Source organism: Agrilus planipennis, unplaced genomic scaffold, assembly GCF_000699045.2.
Source record: "Agrilus planipennis isolate EAB-ADULT unplaced genomic scaffold, Apla_2.0 scaffold142, whole genome shotgun sequence".
NCBI classification, from domain to species: Eukaryota; Metazoa; Arthropoda; class Insecta; order Coleoptera; family Buprestidae; genus Agrilus; species Agrilus planipennis.
The window spans coordinates 238,592-261,047 of NW_020440123.1; positions in this window are offsets into that span (position 1 = coordinate 238,592).

The following is a 22,456-nucleotide window of genomic DNA, read 5'->3' on the forward strand; positions in this document are numbered from 1 at the left end:
GACACCTTCTCAGGCATGAAGGTCTAGTCAGAGACATATTAGAGGCAGAAACAGGAGTTAGGAGGGGTAGAGGTAGACCTAGATTAGATTACTCTTCGCAAACAGTTAAGGATGTGGGCTGTTCTAGTTTTAAGGAAATGCGAAGTTTAGCTCAGGATAGGAAAGAGTGGAGGTACGTGTCCAACCAGTCTTAGGACTGATGACCTTATAATGATGATGATGATGTTAGTGTAGCGGATTTCGATTAACGATAACTTATTGCTATGATTTTGTCACCGTGCAGACTTTTAGTGTTTATAGACATTAGAGGCTCATTTCAACGGTTTATATTGAACAATACGGCGAATAAAAATGATGAAAATCGTCAACCAAGAATTTCATTCATTTAGTGTTTAAACGACTTTTTGAACTTGGAAAAGTGAAGCTAGGGCTAAAACTTGACTTTATAGGCAAGGAGTTTATTAAAAAACAACCTTTTCTAGTATATGTTTTTATAAAGTTTTCTTTTATTCACTTAAAAAGTAATTAATTTTCTACTAAACCTAATTATTGCTTATTTTATTATTTTTTAATGAGATTAGGTACCGTTGACGATGAGAATGTTCTTTTTTTAGATAATTTTATTCCAAATATTTGTTTCTCTAGTAAATTTTGAGAAAAAACTGTTTATTTACATTTATTATCGCCGTAAAGATGTGTCGTAAAAACTAAAAGTAAACAAATTTTCCGTATTTATTAAAGGCCACAATTTGTATTATTGTATTTTTCAAAAAACTCTTACCTAATAAACATGTGTGATATTTTTATTGCAATAAGAACTATCGTTTGGTCTAGGTTATCGTAAGAGGGAAAAAAGATAATTCTCATAATATTTGTTATTTATTGGGACAGTGTATCACGTGAAGTCCACACCACTACTAATACATAAATAAAATAATTAGTTTGATTTATTCATAATCGTTATCAGCACGTTTTTGTTCCGGATTAATAGACAACAAGCAACGTTGGAAAATTAATTCATTATTTATACTTCTAATAAATGTTTTATTAAGACAATAATTTAGCATGATATTTTGTACATATTTATTAATAATGTAGTAAAAATACGCCATCTATAAAATAGAAAATAAACCTTGTGTTTAGACCTCTGTGTTGCAACCAAAATAAAAAAATACAATCTCATACGCACACTCCAAACTATTCCGACGGAATACATACCATTTGTACCTGGTTTATTACAAAGATTTATAAACTGCTGTAAAACAGTGTTATGAGCGTCATCAGTAGAAAATTGCTACGCTTTGCGGGACTCAAACATGTTTCACAAGTGTCCAAATGGAAATCAACTTGTCGAACCGTTTCCACGGCGTAGACATGTAGCGATGGACACATAGCAAAACACAACAAAAAGCTCCTATTGGTCAGTATTCCGTTGATCTCAATGGATCTCGTCTGTACACTCCAAATTGTTCCGACAAAATACATACCAACTGTACGTGCTTTATTACAGAGATTGGTAAATTTCTACAAAGGAGATTGTGAATGTCATCAGTAGAAAATTGCTACTTTTTGGGATATTCAAAAATGTTTCACAAGTGTTCAAATGGAAATCGTCTTGTGGAACCGATTCCACGGCGTAGACATGTAGCGATGGACACATAGCAAAACACAACAAAAAGCTCCTAGTGGTCAGTATTCCGTTGATCTCAATGGATCTCGTCTGTACACTCCAAATTGTTCCGACAAAATACATACCAACTGTACGTGCTTTATTACAGAGATTGGTAAATTTCTACAAAGGAGATTGTGAATGTCATCAGTAGAAAATTGCTACTTTTTGGGATATTCAAAAATGTTTCACAAGTGTTCAAATGGAAATCGTCTTGTGGAACCGATTCCACGGCGTAGACATGTAGCGATGGACACATAGCAAAACACAACAAAAAGCTCCTAGTGGTCAGTATTCCGTTGATCTCAATGGATCTCGTCTGTACACTCCAAATTGTTCCGACAAAATACATACCAACTGTACGTGCTTTATTACAGAGATTGGTAAATTTCTACAAAGGAGATTGTGAATGTCATCAGTAGAAAATTGCTACTTTTTGGGATATTCAAAAATGTTTCACAAGTGTTCAAATGGAAATCGTCTTGTGGAACCGATTCCACGGCGTAGACATGTAGCGATGGACACATAGCAAAACACAACAAAAAGCTCCTAGTGGTCAGTATTCCGTTGATCTCAATGGATCTCGTCTGTACACTCCAAATTGTTCCGACAAAATACATACCAACTGTACGTGCTTTATTACAGAGATTGGTAAATTTCTACAAAGGAGATTGTGAATGTCATCAGTAGAAAATTGCTACTTTTTGGGATATTCAAAAATGTTTCACAAGTGTTCAAATGGAAATCGTCTTGTGGAACCGATTCCACGGCGTAGACATGTAGCGATGGACACATAGCAAAACACAACAAAAAGCTCCTAGTGGTCAGTATTCCGTTGATCTCAATGGATCTCGTCTGTACACTCCAAATTGTTCCGACAAAATACATACCAACTGTACGTGCTTTATTACAGAGATTGGTAAATTTCTACAAAGGAGATTGTGAATGTCATCAGTAGAAAATTGCTACTTTTTGGGATATTCAAAAATGTTTCACAAGTGTTCAAATGGAAATCGTCTTGTGGAACCGATTCCACGGCGTAGACATGTAGCGATGGACACATAGCAAAACACAACAAAAAGCTCCTAGTGGTCAGTATTCCGTTGATCTCAATGGATCTCGTCTGTACACTCCAAATTGTTCCGACAAAATACATACCAACTGTACGTGCTTTATTACAGAGATTGGTAAATTTCTACAAAGGAGATTGTGAATGTCATCAGTAGAAAATTGCTACTTTTTGGGATATTCAAAAATGTTTCACAAGTGTTCAAATGGAAATCGTCTTGTGGAACCGATTCCACGGCGTAGACATGTAGCGATGGACACATAGCAAAACACAACAAAAAGCTCCTAGTGGTCAGTATTCCGTTGATCTCAATGGATCTCGTCTGTACACTCCAAATTGTTCCGACAAAATACATACCAACTGTACGTGCTTTATTACAGAGATTGGTAAATTTCTACAAAGGAGATTGTGAATGTCATCAGTAGAAAATTGCTACTTTTTGGGATATTCAAAAATGTTTCACAAGTGTTCAAATGGAAATCGTCTTGTGGAACCGATTCCACGGCGTAGACATGTAGCGATGGACACATAGCAAAACACAACAAAAAGCTCCTAGTGGTCAGTATTCCGTTGATCTCAATGGATCTCGTCTGTACACTCCAAATTGTTCCGACAAAATACATACCAACTGTACGTGCTTTATTACAGAGATTGGTAAATTTCTACAAAGGAGATTGTGNCTTTTGCGATCTTATCCTATCAGAAACTTTTGCTGTTAATTCATCAGATGAAGCAACACTCCTTCGAAAGTAGTTGAAAAATTAGTCAGGATTCTCCCTTAAATACGAAAACGACGTTACAAATGTGCCCCTTGTAAGCCGTAAATCGGTATATGGGTCTACCCAAATCGTCTCGTTTTTTTTTCGATCAATAACGCATTTGTACACCAAATACGTAAAAACTGCACGCCTTTCATTAATAAAAACTTCCATTTTGCACTATTCAACTTGTCGCACTGACTGATTTTCTTTAAAAACGAATGACACTGTATTAGATATATATTTTTATTACTTTTGCGGCGCCGAAACAAAACCGCAAACTTTGCGGTGCCGCTGCGGACCCGCGGCGGAAAACTGTCGCTAGTGTGCACCGGCACTAAGAGTTTGACCGAAATTTGTCATCTTCCTTTTCTGGCCTAGTGCTGTTCTTTTCTACTTTGCGCCGTGCAAACTGAAGGTNTTTACAATAAGTTACTGTAAGTGCAGAAGAAAGTTATTATTATAACAATTTTCAGTCTAATCAAAAGTCCCATTCAACTTTCTTATCATAGCAATAAATTCTTATTATACACGCATGTACGTACGTATGTAACATCTCATGCATGTCCAGCACATGAACATAATAATGCAACACAATGCTGTACAGCATGTTAACATGAAAATTATTTCTATTATATACCTATTTATTTATAGTATTGATAAGATAAAAAAATAAAGAGAGAGTAAATAAATAGCTGTAGGTATATTATATTATGTAGTACTTATTTGTATTATAATGATGACTGTATCATATGATTAGCAAAATTGTGTAAGAAGTTATTTTTCATAATTGTTATCCTTGTAAATAAAAAAAAAAAAACAATCGCACCAAAAAATTTAGTACACTAAATTATCTTTAAATGCAATGTTTTAAAAGAGAAGAACACTTTATACACTTATTTCACATTTTTTCACTTGTTTTTCCGCGCACGCTTGATCATAAAATAAAAAAGGTGACCTAAGATATTTCAATTAAATAGTACTAGAATCCTAAGTAGAAATGTGTTTAACTTGTTAACTACTATGCTAGGTACAGCATTTTTTGTTTAAAATATCTTTAATTTTTTCCTTGTAATTATTGGAGAATGAAATTTATTTTTTTAATAAGACAATTTTACAAAACTAAGAGCAAACAATTGCACGATTATTGTAAGTACCTTTAATGGAACTCTTGCAACTTAAACTTCTACAATGACTCGAAATCATTCCTAACTGGAATACTTACATATTTTTATGTTCCCTACTTACTATGCTAGGGATCGGCATTTTTTATTTAAGATTATACACATCTTTACTTTCTTCCTTTTAATTATTAGAGAATGAAATTTATTTTTTTAATAAGAAAATTTTACAAACCCGAGACCAAACACTTGCATGATTATTGTAAGTTTTTTTAGTAACTGAAACTTGTGCAATACCTCGAAATCATTCCTAACTCAAATACCCAAGTATTTTATGGTCTCTTGATACACCGGCATACGTATTATTTTACTTTTATCACAAACTCTAACCCGAATTTCTCTACTTCTGTAAGTCGATATTTGAATGAGGAATTTACATAATTAAGTTTTTAATTGAAATTTCTGTTGATTACTGATTAACCACCAAAAACTACAAGGACATACATATGTGCATGAACTGATGGCTGATAAAATAAGATTTACTTATATTATGCCTTAAATTTAAATGATATACTGATTAATAATTTCAGTTACTCAATTATTACCATGGCGATGTAAAAGGGTGTAAAATGCATAGAAATAATGTCTCCGAAATGAAAATTTATGAGGTTCAAATTAGGAAAGTTTAGAGATTTTAATTATATTATTAAGCACAAAATAATTAGTAATTTCTAACGATAATAAAAAAATATCTCCTTATAGGAATCAACTTACCTTTTATTTTGAGACGTCTTGATGTTGTTAATATGATGAAACTGAATGATGAATTAACTTTCACACAAAATAAATATATTAAAATTATTTGAAATCAATCACACCGAACCAAGCAAACAGTAGATAATATTAAACTGGGCAGTCATCATCATCGCCCGCTCTTCAATTGCCCGGACGTATCGTCGTCAGCGGCCTGCGATATTCACACATAATTTTCCCGGCGAAGAGATTGGGAAAATCAAGCGAAAGCCGTCCAAACGCGTCTGCCTCTGTTTTTATGCCAGAGCTAAGCTCTCATGGAACGGCGCGTCCTGCCTGCTATATGTAATAATATTTTCACTTAGTTACAGCGTGCTGTCCTGATGTTATTTAGGCGCATAGCGTAGCGTGTCATGCCATTCGTTCGTAACTTGGTCGCGAGAAGAAATCAACTAGGCTCTGCTGCTCGCTACACCAAGTAGAAATTCTCGTCAGAGCCGTCCCACTACTCGCCACGGAAAATGAACTACGACCTAAGAACGTGGCGTGCCGATGCCAGAGAGACAGGGGCGGATTGGACGATGCTTCAGTGTACCGCGTGATCTACATTAAGTCGTGATACACTTGACGAAAAACTACAGGATTACATATTAATTTTCACTGTATGTAATATTTACGATACCAGATACGATAAAAATAAATTCACGTGCTTATGCAATTATTTTACGTGGAAACAAACAAGAACGTAGCTGCGACTGGGCCAGGATAGGACAAAGCCCTTCGATTAAAAGTTCAGGTCCATGTACAACTCACCGTAAATATTTACGTAAACTTAGATCTGCAAGCTTTCATTTTCACATAACCTAAAATCTTATTTATTGCAGAACTATTAGGCGTTTTTAATTAGTGATTTTCGGATAACCAAGTATCCAGTAAAACCACTCGGTTAATGGTTTATGTTTTAATTCTGGCGGGCTTTCCATTAAATACCACCCTCTCCAATCCACATTAAGAAGTACAATTGAAAAAGTCATTTAAATACCAAACCAATGAAATTTTNCATTAAGTACAATTGAAAAAGTCATTTAAATACCAAACCAACGAAATTTTAATTCCTGGTTGACGAACTTTCAACCAGAGGGTTGAGTTGCATTTGTTGAAATTAGCCTTTAATGTTCATAAACATTAAAAGTCTGCAAGGTGACAAAATCCAGCATTTATGTTTTCGTTAATCAAAACGACAGAAATTGTAACAGTTCGGCTATAAATACTACTATAATCTTGCTCATCAGAAAAAATAAACATAAGCACTATGTCGAAATAGCAAATAATTTAGTATCATCATCATAAGTTCTTCAGTCCTAAGATTGGATGGACACGCACCTCCACTATTTCCTATCCTGAGCTTATCTTTGCACTTCCCTGAAATTAAAACAACCTACATCCTTAACTAATCTAGGTCTACCTCTACCCCATCTAACTCCTGTTTCTGCCTCTAATATGTCTCTGACTAGACCTTCATGCCTGAGAAGGTGTCCTACCAACCTATCTCGCCTATTTCTTATTAACTTCCATGGAGTCCCCTGTTCTATTCTTTCTAATACCTCTTTGTTTCTAACCTTCTCTATCCACTGTATCCACATCATTCGTCTGTAACATCACATTTCGAATGCTTCTAACCTTTTCTTTTCCGCAGCGCCCACCGTTCATGTTTCGCACCCATACAGGAAACGACGCATTTCAATTACCAATGTTCAGTATGTAGATTGCTGGTTTTCGTTTTTTCTTTTTTTTTATAGATGTACCTGGTGTCATTATCCGGTAATAGGTCAGACCATAAAAAAAATGCTGGATCCGCTGTGTGCCAAATCTAAACCGAGGATTTGGCCCACCTCTATTCGTGAGTGATGCAAAAATATCTATTTATTTGTCCAAATTGACAGCTTTTGCGATTCATGTCGATGAACAGGCATACCTACTTATCATGGTTCAAATAAACAGGCTGTCTGATTCTCTACCCTTTCTGCCTAGGTGGTCCCAAGGCATTTTGAGTTAAAATGTGGCTTTACATTATTATTTTCACGGAACTTAAGACAACTTGGGTTATATGGAACTTAAAAATCTGAAAACACTGTGGCACACTGTTGTCCTATGAAAAAAATGACTATTACTTTGTCCCTGACAGCAAGCAAAGCCGATGTGGTAGTAGTGGACGTAGTCAAGGAAAAAGCTGTTCTTGAAGTCCTGTATCAGAGGGTGAGAGCATGAGACCAAAATGAAAATCATATTTGCAGCAACAGCAATACTTCATTCGCAAGACCAAAACTAAACCTGGAAGCCCAAAATCTTATTTGCTAGGCCAACCAATTATGTGTAGAACATAATTCATGCCGGCCATAGGTTTATAATGATGTATCTTTGTGGGATTCAAAAATTTTCGACAAGGTCTGTAAGGATATCGACTGAACTAGAGGTGGAACCGGCACTTCTTTTTAGGATCCACCCGGGTACCGGATAATGGCACTCGGTACCCTGCCGTGCCTAATAATTCTACCAGGGAGAAAAAAACACCAAACCGATAAATAATTTAATATTTATAACAAGAAGCCTATCTAATAAAAATTGGTATTTAAGGTTGTATTGGGATAGGTCGTTTATTTCTTCGTAAATACATCAATATGGTTAAATTGTTACAATTTTTGTCGCTTGTAATAAATAAAAGTAAAACTAAAATACTGATATGCAAGGGAAGAAAAAGTAGGGAAAGAGCGACTATAAAGATAGGAGACGAAAAATTAGAAGAAGTGGCTGATTTTAGATACCTAGGAAGTCAGATAAGTGAGGATGGANAGGGAAAAAAGATAATTCTCATAATATTTGTTATTTATTGGGACAGTGTATCACGTGAAGTCCACACCACTACTAATACATAAATAAAATAATTAGTTTGATTTATTCATAATCGTTATCAGCACGTTTTTGTTCCGGATTAATAGACAACAAGCAACGTTGGAAAATTAATTCATTATTTATACTTCTAATAAATGTTTTATTAAGACAATAATTTAGCATGATATTTTGTACATATTTATTAATAATGTAGTAAAAATACGCCATCTATAAAATAGAAAATAAACCTTGTGTTTAGACCTCTATGTTGCAACCAAAATAAAAAAATACAATCTCATACGCACACTCCAAACTATTCCGACGGAATACATACCATTTGTACCTGGTTTATTACAAAGATTTATAAACTGCTGTAAAACAGTGTTATGAGCGTCATCAGTAGAAAATTGCTACGCTTTGCGGGACTCAAACATGTTTCACAAGTGTCCAAATGGAAATCAACTTGTCGAACCGTTTCCACGGCGTAGACATGTAGCGATGGACACATAGCAAAACACAACAAAAAGCTCCTAGTGGTCAGTATTCCGTTGATCTCAATGGATCTCGTCTGTACACTCCAAATTGTTCCGACAAAATACATACCAACTGTAGCTTCTTTCTTTTACAAGGTCTCTATGAAAATCGACTTCCCGAAGCGATTCAGCGGCGTAGACATGTAGCTATGGTAAACACGTAACTATATACAACGAAAAAGTCATGGTTGTCAGTATTCTGCCGATCTCAATGGATCTGATCTGTATACTCCAAACTGTTCCTACAGAATACATACCTACAGTACCTGCTTTATTACAGAGATTGATAAATTGCTACAAAAGTGTAGTGAACTTCATCTGTGGAAAATTGATACGTTTTGTGGGATTCAAAAATGTTCCACAAGATCCATTTGGAAATCGACTTTGTGAACCGATTCCACAGCGTAGATGTGTATATATGGTAGACACGTAACCAAACACAGTAAAAAGTTCACGGTGTTCCGTATTTTGTCAATTTCAATAGGTCTCGTCTGCACGCCTCAGATATACTTTATTTACTTTCTGTAGCGATGTGGCCCTTCCAATGTCTTTGATGCGCGCTGGCAAAATCTTAGGTAGGGAAAAAAAAGCTCATTATACTCTCAACTCTTGTTCATTAAACATACTTTTTCATACAACACCTGCCAAAAGTTTTGTTTAATCGTGAATATTAGTGCGAGTCGAAAACAAGCGTTAAAACCTTTAATATGTCTTCAAATATAAATAAACATCTCGTTGATATTTTCAGTAGTAAATGGTACCAACAACATCACATTTGAGCAATGCAATCGTAGTGGATAAAATTGTCAATTTTTCCGTGCAGCACTGTACGGATTATACGCTCCTCACCGGTTAACTGCCGGTGCACACTTGCGGCAATCGCCGCTACGGCACCGCAATTGCGGCTTAAAGTACTAACAGGTAAATGGGTTAATGCACATTCATCTGCGCGCCGCCGCGGGGCCGCGCGTCCAAATGGCGACCGTTTTGAACCGCAGGTCCCTACGGAACCGTGGCGGCACCGCTGCCGCTATTGCGGTTTTGTAGTACTCGTTTGTATATCGGCTGGTACACACTTGCGGCAAATTGACGCAAAAAAGGATGGCTGCTACTAGAACTTCTGAAGATTTGGATATAGAATTATTCATTGATGCAGTAAAGGGGTTGGTTCCCAGAGATATGGGATATTTCCTCAGAAATATACCTATACCATGAAAGAGTCAAAAACAGGTCTGCATGGATTATAATCTGTGAAATGTTTTCCGATGGATTTTTGGAGCTGGATGACAAGGAGAAAACATTTCTAGTGGGATTATGGAGACTCTTAATCTGGTATCTTTTGCGATCTTATCCTATCAGAAACTTTTGCTGTTAATTCATCAGATGAAGCAACACTCCTTCGAAAGTAGTTGAAAAATTAGTCAGGATTCTCCCTTAAATACGAAAACGACGTTACAAATGTGCCCCTTGTAAGCCGTAAATCGGTATATGGGTCTACCCAAAATCGTCTCGTTTTTTTTTTTCGATCAATAACGCATTTGTACACCAAATACGTAAAAACTGCACGCCTTTCATTAATAAAAACTTCCATTTTGCACTATTCAACTTGTCGCACTGACTGATTTTCTTTAAAAACGAATGACACTGTATTAGATATATATTTTTATTACTTTTGCGGCGCCGAAACAAAACCGCAAACTTTGCGGTGCCGCTGCGGACCCGCGGCGGAAAACTGTCGCTAGTGTGCACCGGCACTAAGAGTTTGACCGAAAGTTGTCTCCTTCCTTTTCTGGCCTAGTGCTGTTCTTTTCTACTTTGCGCCGTGCAAACTGAAGGTCACATCGCTACAGAAAGTAAACAATGTATAGTTCCGACAGAATACAGACAGCGCCCACCGCCTCCGTTAAAAGTAGCTAAAGAACGCGCTAGTATGCGTCTGCCGCTAGCTCCAGGCCGTGCCGAGCCCGTTACACGTAGCGTTGATTGTCAATCTACGCGTCGTGTATCAGGAGCTTTATATTCTCGGTATTACACCGAGTTATTTTATTATTATTCCCTTAATAATCACTAACCTACTTCCCAAAGAAAAGTATCATCCATAAACCTCGGAAATATTGCTTACATTGGTTTACCACTAGTCGATTAGTTACCGCAGATAAACAGATAAACAAACTCATAAATTTTCCCTCTTTATAAAAATTAGTGAATATAAATGATGTAATACCTTCTTTAGACAAAATCAAACAAATGTAATAACATAATGTGTAGTACGTGTTCATGTTACTTTCTTTATTAAATAACGTTTATTCAACTAACGATAAGTAATCATCATAATCGCTGCAAAACCCCTTATCATATTTATCAAATAATCTTTATCAAAAAATACCTTTACGCTAGAAATCTGCCGACTATAACTTTGGCCGACTAGCCGACTAGCCGATTAGTAGGTTTTAAAGAGGCCAATTAGTCGGCCAAGCCGATCACGGTTTTGGGGATATTCGGTAATTTCCATGATGCTTCGTTTACAGCTCATTTGAGCGAAAGTTTTGCTAACTTCGCATTGTTACTTGATTTTTGCATCTGTACGGGTCACAGTAGTATTTTTGCTTTTAAGCAAATCGAAAACTATCCTTTGTTCCTTACAACCTTACAGGTTTCATCTATCTAGTTGCCGGGGCCGAGGCGACTTTTATAAAAGATGTAACCGAGTGGACTAATTTCAAAATTTAAAACAAGAAAAAATCACTAAATTTTTTAAACTCTTACCTAATGCTGATTATACGATTAAATTTAATTGCGAATTTATCAATACATTGATTTTATTTTGATACATATTGGTTTTATTTTGCAACCTTGGAACGTATCCCCTATGATTCTGTATTCGCGGCATATTTATGGAACGTATACCCCGCGAATAAAGAGCTTTTACTGTACATATCAACAACAATATTTCGCTATATGCTAGCGTCCGTGGTCGCCACAATAACGGTCCGTGTGAAAAGGCTCTTTGGCTCTTTTTTCAAGGCATATGCTAAATCGGGTTGTCCTTTAACATTTGAGCGTTGGCCACAATTAGACTATAAACGTGTAAACTATTGCTTGTCGTCTGTCGCAAACATAATTTCGTAGTCTACTTAATATACATTTAATGTACATGTACAACAAGCAAACATTATTATAGTACAGTCGAAATAAGAAGGCAAAGTCTGCACTGGTTTGTGTTTTTGAACACAACAAAAATTACAATAAAAACAACAATAACAACAACAATAACACCAACAAAAACAACGACAACAGTAGTTACAACGAAAAAATAACTTAAACGATATATGTAGAGAGATGACTATTCGCACAAATACACCAACTAGATTAAGCCGACCCTGTAAATTTGCCCATTTTATGTAGTTACAAATGACAAGACAAGCATGTTGTCGATTGTCTCATTTTATTCGATTGATTCTTATGAAACGTAGGTGCAGGTCTCGATGCAGACAGGATATCTTCCGTTTGTAAGAACGATAAAAACGATATGCCTTCAGTGTGCATTATTTATTGGGGACTTCGCCTTCTTATTTCGACTGTACTATACATACATACATAGGCTGTATTTTATAAGGGCATTGAGCTAGTACTCTATCCGTTGGGTAAATCAATTAAACGGCACGAAAACATTTTTATTTTTATGCACTTACGATTAGTATACTGATTACCTCTGTATTTACAGTAATACATTTCACTTCTGAGAAAGCAAATATGCACGTATTTTCTTATTATCCTAACACACCTATTTATAGATCAACGACCAACATATTATGATGGAATTAATCGTGTGTTCGATAACGCTTTGTTTATTCAAGGCTTGCAATTACGATTGGTCTTAGATAATGTATAACGTCATAGGTGCATGCTTTTTTATTATTTATTTAGATCAAGTCAGCGTTATCTTCGATGCACATTTTTTATTCATCTTCGCTGCAACAAACACGGTACTTATGTATTTTTATTTTGTCAATTTACAGTCAAAACTTACAAAATCGAGATAATGCTCAAAAATAATTGTCATCATTTATATTTGTTTGTAAGCAAATGGTGGTCGACTTTGAACGCTTCGGTTGTCTACGGTTAATTAGTAAATAGATAATTTAAAAATTGTCATGATGATAACCGGCACGATTATGAAAAATAACTGTTTATCGAAATATTTACAAGGATCGTTAATGAATCGTTTTGTGCTTTCCGTTATATGTAAATGCATGTACATCATATTTCTCCAGTAGGTTTGTACAAATATGTGAATAGAATAAAATCTTCGGTGAAATTGAAAACCACCAGAAAATTAATAAAATGTTGAGGACTATTTATGGATATAACACCGCTGAAAACTATCCTTTTCAATTGTTTAAGTAAAGGTCATGAAGACTCCAAAGATGGTACAAAAAGATGATCTTCCACCTTCTGTGATAATGAAAACATTGAACGTCCATCATGAACTTTCTTTTTGAATGTAATAGCAATGGCCGCTAGGTTTGAGAAGGTTTGAGAAGTTGTGTGCATCCTGTGAGATCAAATTTATGTGATAGATAGTAATGGATAGATGCTGCATCATGACCATGGGTCTGCACATTCAGCAGTGATTGTCGGCGAGTTTCTGGTCCCAATTCGATTACCACATTAGAGCCTCCTGAGATTTACTTTTGTTCCCCAAAATGAGCATGCGAGAGTGCTACTTGGGGGCGTGGGAACGATGAAAAGTAAAACGACCAGACAGCTGAATGGTTGACTTTTGAGGACATCAACGGAAGTTCAAGAATGGAAATACATATGGCACAAATGCGTTACCACACAAGAGGAGTATTTTGACGGAGATATGATTTATGTACCCTAAATTTTATTAAATAAAGTTCTTACGACCTAGGTTGACATATTTTTTCAATAGGCTAGGCATTTTAAACAAAAATAATTATGTTATGAGATCATTTGTTTTGATTGACCGAATTTATTGAAGACCTTGTATTTTTTGGCATGTTCTAATTATGATTCGGGTGCCGTTTCATTTAGGTGAAAACAAAAACTGGAGCATATTTTGCGACCTGCTTATTTATACATACAACATACATATACATAAATACCATAGTATGACTTAAAGTGTTGACCACAAAACTTCATACATTGTGTCGTGCTGACATTGTCATTTTTAATCAACCCATCGCTGTAGTTAGTTTGGACAAATTGGAACATTTTATTAGACTGGCAAACAGCTGCGACCTGATTTAATCCCTATACATACATGTTTGAGGCAAACGTATGTTGTTCACACGAGATGCAAGGAGTAGATCGAAAGGCAGACGTGATTAAGTATGACATGCATGAGCATATTTATTAGGTACTATTAACTCTCGATCTACAGTACAAGTCGGTTATAATGAACTTTAATAAGGGATCAGAGAAATTGTAGAGAAATCTAAGCCTTTCCCGATTCAAGTTAATGTTTATTCAGCTAGAAATACCTAATTAAAATGTTGACGTGTCAGTAGTAATTTACATAATCTTTAAGACAGAACGTGATAGGGCTATTTTACTGTTATATCAACGTTACACCAAATCTTGTAATCAGGGCCGTCTGTAACCTATCGGACGTCCTGAGCACATAGGAATTACGGGGCTCCCATGGCTTTGTCAGTAGACTATCTTGTTGACATAGTCAAGCAGAGTGGATAAGTAAAATACAAAATTTATTCAACAATTATTTTTATTGACGTGACAACGTCTTATAATTCGATGGAGCCGGCTGCACGCACGAAAAAACATTACTCATGCGGCGTTACCTCGCTCTGAGGCGTTCCATTTAAGGCTTGAAGTGCAAGCGAGAGCGCGGAACGAGCGACAAAGAGGCACTATCGGCCTCCGCGTTCGGCAGCGTTCGACATCTGTCTCTCTCCTACTTGAGTGAGCGATGCGTCCGCATGGACAGCTGCTATACAATAATACATTTCCATTTACCTCCTTCTCTATATCCATACAAAATATCTATCAAACAAATAAAATTAAAATTTTCTTTTGAAAAATGAAACCATTCCATCAGTATTTTCTTATGACGTTGTCACGTTCAATTATCGTCAGTAAACCGACTTTACAGATAACCGATTTTTTCACAATTAATGAATAGATATTTATAATATCATTTGAATAGTAACTGCATTCAGCATTCATCGGTTAGTGCTTACAATTCTGTTTATTAAGAAAGCACCCTATTAGTTCTGAGATAAGCAAAATCGTCAACCACTTGTTCAAAGTCTGTATCTTTGAGCATATCACATTCTATTTTTATTCTTTTCAATTCAATTTCAGAAGACGCCTTTCTCATTGCAGTTAAGTTACCATCATGCTTAAAAAAATTCTCAATGCAATTTCTACATTTGGAAATGTGTCTTCAATTTTTTTTTCTTCCAAAGATGACAAATTTCCGAAATACTGTTGGTTTCTTCATTTTCACTGTGAACAGTTTTCAAATTTTCTGTTAAATGTAGACATTCTATTCCTAACTGTTTCTCCTTAACGTCTTCACAATCGATTTCAGTAAATTGTTTGCAATTTTGTCTCAACTCTTCGGTATCAAGGTATGCAAAAATTATTATATAAGTAGATACCCTACTCAATAATTATTGGCTGATTTCCTCAAAATTTGGATCCGAGTTCCAGCCGCATAGAAAAGGTTGGTCACTCCTCCACTACCCGCAATTAACAAAATTAAAGAAAGACATAAAGAGATAGTAGTTGAAGTAACAATGATCAGTTGTTATTAAATTACTACAACTTAACTGCAACCAGTGCTGAGTTAGAATGAGACATCATTATGGTATCAAAACCAAATATGAAATATCTACCCAGGAGAGATGGGACTCTAAACTAAGGATCTGCCATTGCGACACTTAAGTTATCGCTCTTGTACGATAGGTTTGGTTCACAAGAAGGTATGACTTCGTGTTGTACACTCAGCATTTATTTAAGAGTCTTATGGGTTTGTTTTTCTCCCAAAAGCTATTCGTGGAGTTTAAGTCATTCACGTGTAGTCTGAAGCAGGAAATCTGTTTCATAAGCCTGCTGAATGTGGTGGAAGGAAACTACAATACAAGAGGAAGAGAAATCCTTCTGAACTAGAGCACAGTACTCATATTTTCTGTGGGCGCATGGTTCTATGTTGCAAATGCCACTTGGGCCGTTCGACCTCCTAAGAAGTGACAGATAATGAAACACTTATTGTTAGTGATCAAAAAAATACTACCAATTTCTCATTTTATGATGCAGAACAAAAGCCCCCGTAAGACTTTGCATTTCTTCCTAAGGAATATAAGAGTTTAGATTTGGTACTCCAAACGCAATATTAAATGCATGAGGAAGGGAAGGTGTGGTACGCCTTTGTGCATCTAGCTGTGTTCATAAAAATTATATACGAAGCATAAAAATATGAAAAGCTGCAGAAAAAACTGAGAGAAAAATACTGGTGGAATAGGTGATTGTACATATGGAAGGTTACCCAATTGAGAAGGAGGATTTAGAGGCAACATAAAAAAAGAATATTGATGTAATTCTATAGAACTGGAATGTTCAAGACAAGAACTCCATCATAAGCGAAAAACCCTTAAGAAGCTTATCAGAAATGTAAAAAATAACAGATGGAGAACCATCCTCGATCTTCTAAAGGATAATCTTTGGGGTGCTGACTGCCAATATAGACAAAATGAAGCTAGCTCTTAAGAAATTTAAAAAGCCGGAATAGCACCAAGCCCAGATGGAGTTACAATTGAACTTTCAAATATTGTTGCCGAGAAATATCAGAGGCGAAATTAAGAGCCCTTCAGTTTTGTTATAAAGGGAGGTACAGGAAGAATGAGTTATTGGTGCCGTGGAGGTTCGCCTTGAGGCAGCTAGTTGGTAGTGCAAAGTAACTTTGCAGCTAGGGAGTACAACAAAAAGTAGCGTTGTAGCTCTGTAGGTCTGCCAGAGAGACGAAATAGGTTCTTAGTTGGGGAGGAGACTTTTCTTTAATTTGTCTCGTGTTCGCTCGACTTTTTATACTATTTCTGGAGTTCAGATGTTTGGTTTACTTATGTGGTAGCTGTTTGACTTGTTACATTATCATCACCATCATCATAAGGTCATCAGTCTTTAGACCGGTTGGACACGTACCTCCACTCTTTCCTATCCTGAGCTAATCTTCGCATTTGCCTAAAACTAGAAGAACCCACATCCTCAACTATTTGCGAACAGTAATCTAACTATGTCTCTGACCAGACCTTCATGCCTGAGAAGGTGTTTTATTAACTTATCTCGCCTATTTCTAATTGACTTCCATAGAGTCCTCTGTTCTCTTACTCTTTCTAATACCTTTTCATTTCTAACTTTCTCTATCCACGGTATCCTCACCATTCGCCTGTAACATCACATTTCGAACCCTTCTAACCTTTTCTCAACTCCTCTTAACTCCTAACTAATTAATGATTTAATAAAAAACGACATTTATTTCGGCCATTTACCAGAAAAGAAAGAGCGAATATAAAGATAGGAGACGAAAAATTAGAAGAAGTGGCTGATTTTAGATACATATCTAGGAAGTCAGATAAGTCAGGACGGAAGAAGTAGTAGGGATATAAAGCAGAGGATGGCGCAGGGTCCAGTCGCCTTCAATAAAATGAAGTCACTTCTATGCTCGTAAACGGTTAATTTAGAAATTCGAAAAAGGTTGTTGAAGGTGTATGTGTGTAGCACAAGAGAAAATTAAAAGCGTTAGAAATGAGGTGTTACAGGCGAATGATGAGGATATCGTGGATAGAAGAGGTATTAGAAAGAGTATTGGGAGATGTGAATCTACCTGGGTATGACTGGATTGTTCGTGAAATATACTCTCGTGCTGTTAGATAAATCATATAAATTAATGTTATCATTAGAATATTCTTCGTAAGTAATCTAAATACCCCCTACACTGGCCTGATGATTATAAAGAACTAAGGAGAAACATCCCTTATGCCAAATATGGACAATCCTCAAATGCAGGCAAAACTTTCCGATTTGTTTGACAAAAAAATTCATTACTGGTTTATGCATTCGTCGCGGTTTTTCAATGAGCATGTATTGTTGTTTTATATTTGTATGTATTATGACTATTTTGCAAGTTAATGAGAACGAAACTACCAACAGTCTCCGTTTTGCTAGTACCACGTTGTGTAATACTCTATGGATGTGGCTATTCTTACTATATTTCCTCAAACAAAATTTTTCTACCCTGAGTGTCTTAATTTGTTTTGGTTTAAATAACACAACGGTAAGCTTTATCTCATGTTATACCTTTTTCTTAGTTATTAATACATTGCCATTAACCATTAACCGAAAAATAGATTTCCGTTATTCTATTTTAGTTTCTTTAGTAATGCACCTTCGTGATGGCATAAGTTTGAGCGTGTAATTTTTAGAATGCAGGAGTCAACGGCCCAAGATCGTACAACAGGCTAGCATTACAAAACACCTTGTCTGCAATTATTATAATTACCGCACAGTACGTGGATAAATTTTACAGTTCATTAGTTGCAAATTATTATTTAATAATCAAAGAAATCGAGACTTTTTCGAAATAAACTATCATTCAAGTTTTATCGAACTAGCTTCAGTAGTGGGGGTTCCGGGAGAATAAATTCATAGAGACACGTTCCAAAATAATGACTTTTAATAATACAATATAAACTCTAAAAAAAAAGGTAAAAACAAAGAATGATCTAGGGGAGATAGGGGAGGTATGGGCACTTTTTCACATAATAATTAATGAAAAAGCACACACAAATCAGCATCATACTTGGGTAGAATTTTCACGAAGAAGAGTCTTTAAATTATAATCAGTCTAAAAATTACAATAGATTTTCAGAAATATGTCAATTGTGCCCAAAGCTCCCCACGGTAGGGAGGCTCAGGCACTCCGTGTGAGAGGTTTGGACATGACGTATAAAACACTTAATATCCATGATATAAACCAAACATAAATAGTTGTATAAACTCAAATAGTTTCTAAATCACAAAAATAATCAAGAAAGAGTGAATATTTTAACATGTTTAACATTTCTACTTATCTAAGATTCGGTATGACCCATGAAGGTTTATCGAATGTATACTTAGAGCTACCACGTTTGGTATTATTGCTTGCCTTTGCTCCTGGCAATTTAGTTTTAATGTCATCTAGTGGGATGTCAGCTATTTCAGGAAACAGAAAAGTATTTCGAATCTTGCTCAGTCTCATAAACTTAATTGTAGCCATGGTGTGACTAATTTCTTCAATTCGGCCAACAAAATGCACAACAGTCTTTTCTGTATCAAATTTCACGAGCACATAATCGTTGATTTGAAAGTTTCTATCTATTACAATTACATCATCTTCGTCAAACTCTTCTTCTGACGTTTCTTCAATGAACGAACCTTCAGAACTGTCAGCAAAGGAAGACAGAATAAGACAGGCATCGCGACGTCTACCAAAATTATTCGTGAATCTAGCAAAAAAGTTTGACAGTCACACCAATATTGACTATCATTATTTCGTGAAACAACATTTGTTTATAAACAACACACTATGAAAATAAGTGGGCTCTGCTGTACTTTCCTCACAAAACAACTGATACAAATCTATTAGCAGCTGAAAATCAGTTTCCTATATGGAAAATAGGACTGCAGCAACTGCTCCTTTAACATTTGTCACACTGTCACACTAGAAGCGGTCAACGTTGCGTGCTACTTCGCGTGTGATACTTTGAGGGTTGTCTCATATGAAAATCTTCTTCTTAGAGGTGACGCTCACGACCCACAAATGTAGGGTGCGATAACTGTACAATTTGATCGTTGTGTTAATAGGGACACACACCATAAATACATGAAGGTTAGAGTATTAAAAGAACAATTAGATATTAACTGCAATAAATATTTTACTCTCAATCTAATCTATCAAGTAATAAACAATACATGAGCAAAGGAATACAAAGATGTATTTCATGCTATGCTGCTAGTTACCAGCTTATTGAATACGGCGTAGCATTGTCGTATATCTCTCTAGGACCGGAATGGCATTTGCCTGTACTTTCAATTGCGTTTTTCTCCTAAACAGTTCACTTTCAAATAAGAATGAAAAGCATACGATACACAAGTGATGAACCTATGTTAATCTGCTAATTTCTCAGTTCTCACACAAAAAAGCAACGCTCTCCCGATCGAGGTCCGTTGATGGGATCCAAATTTTCCTACATTGTGCACTCTCGACCCACCACATTATAACCGGCTGTACCTTTAATCCTTTACAGTACTACCGACAGAATCCTTTTATTGATTCGATACTGACACTTGTAATCGGAATAAGATGTTTTTACATTCGATAGTAGATAGGATAGCGAGCCGCAAACAGTTGCAATGCAGTCGAATAGAATTGTGGACATCCCGGGCATCCTAAAACCTAGAGAGGGCGAGGCAGGCATATTTAAGAAGCTCTTGGCGATCGGTTCGTTAGCAACTCAATATTACGCATTCTTCGAACTACACCGATTACATTTCAAGGACTGTAACCAGCTAACTTTGCACAAACATGAAAAAAAGTCAAAATTTAATGACTCTCGTGAGTGAAGAAGGTCACTTCACCTGGGTAGTCCGTCAATCCTTAAAATAGCTCTTACTGGGCTTCAGAGAATACAACATTTGTTCGCGAACCTTTACACTTCCCCAAAGTAACAGTTTGGTGTTTTACTTCAAAAGTTAGTGTATTTGGTTCTTATGTTTTTGAGACAGGCGGAACCACTGTTGCGATCAATTCAGTTAGTTACCTTGTAATGCTAATTTTCTTTTAGACATGAACTGCAAATATTAAGTAAGTCTATAATCCCAACATGACGGAGCCACTGCTAACATTGTGCGTAACTCAATCGTATCTAACTCAAATCTCAAGGGTAACGCATGCCCTCATTCGAGCTAAAATGGGAAGTTCTCATTAAGACGACATTAAATTGTAATTGAGAAATGCGGTTTATGAATGTTGCGTAATGAACCTAATGTAACTTCCTCATTAGGCCCAAGTTCCGTAAATTTAAGTACAATCTAATATCCACCCAGTGAGCTTTATCTCTTTTAGGGACGAATAGGGATATGCCTTACATTTTTGGTGAGGGTCTAGTAAGGTTTTCCTCAAGGTGGAATTCAGGTTGACTTATTATCAACATAAGGTCATCAGTCCTAAGACTGGTTGACAATGCAGCTCCACTATTGACTACCGAACTATAAATTCTAGTACAGTTTTTCTAGAGGAATCGCTCCTGCATTGCCATTATTTCTTCCTGGTAATGATTTCGTGCATCGGTTTCTGTTTTGTATCACCTGTATGTAAATGTTATATCAATACGATTGACAAGCATTCAAAAACAGTGGGCTTTCACTTACTTACTCACACGGAGAAGTTAAAAATTGAATTTATTGAATTGGTTTTCACAGTTAGCAAAGTAAAACTGGGAATTTCTCTGTGGCGCATCAAATTTTTTAAACTTATGTATCAATCACAGCTTTGTATCATGTTTGTATATAGACAAAACAGCAATTTTTTTTGACATAATCGAAGCGTTTATGACATCTTTATGTTTTGTTTTCTTCAGAGTTTAACCAAGCATGGAATGCAATAAGTTTAACAAACCTGCATATAATTACAAGGTGCACGCCCTTTTTATGTCCATAATAAGCTAAATAAGTAATCCGATATGCACATAATTATTTATTATAATAACTGTCAACCTGTGTGGGCAATCATCCCACAAATACGTATATAGTACAGCGGAATAGTTGGCTCAAGGAAAAAATTTGAACTGAATTCTTCACCGTATGTAAATGGATGTGAATAATGAATAATGTATTGACGATCTCAAAAAAAGAAATAAGTAAATGAATAAAATCAAACTGCTTGTGCGTAAATTTAAAATTAAATTTTATGTATACACGTGTGTATACAAGAGCCCACGCTTTATGTTATGCTGTTCAATAAGATGCTATTTTTACTTCATAATAATCAGTGATTTTATGTTGAATTACGTGAAACTTCGACGATTTGTAAAAGTTACACTGCTCTTGTGTTAAACCGTATACAACGTGGTGAGCAATGGGAGAGTGCCATCAAGTTCCATACACAGTGTAATCGAATTACATTCTTTGAAATTTAATGTTTGTTATTTGTTAGATTAGATTAAGTGTGATTCAAAATTTTTATATTACAGCCAACTTGCAACCTTGTATTTAGTCATTCGACCTGCAGTTCAATGAACTAATTAGCAATACAAATCAATCAGTGGACTAGGTCAGTATGTCACTTTTTTATTATAATGATGTGACATGAGACTTTCTTATGGGTTTGATCCGAAGGACGAAAATTCCAAAATAATATACGCGAAGTAGCAGAGATCGTTGGCCCCAAATTTTAAAGGGACAGTTTCTGCATACTAATCATCTTCAGTGAGTGCAAACCTTGTTGAAACTAAAAATTTTGAATTTTCACAATAGTCACTATTGGTGTTACGCAAATCGACATGTATATTATTCGTCATTTCTGAAACGGTTTTCTACTTGCGAATTTAAATGGCGTGACTTATTTGACTGTGTGGCGGTTA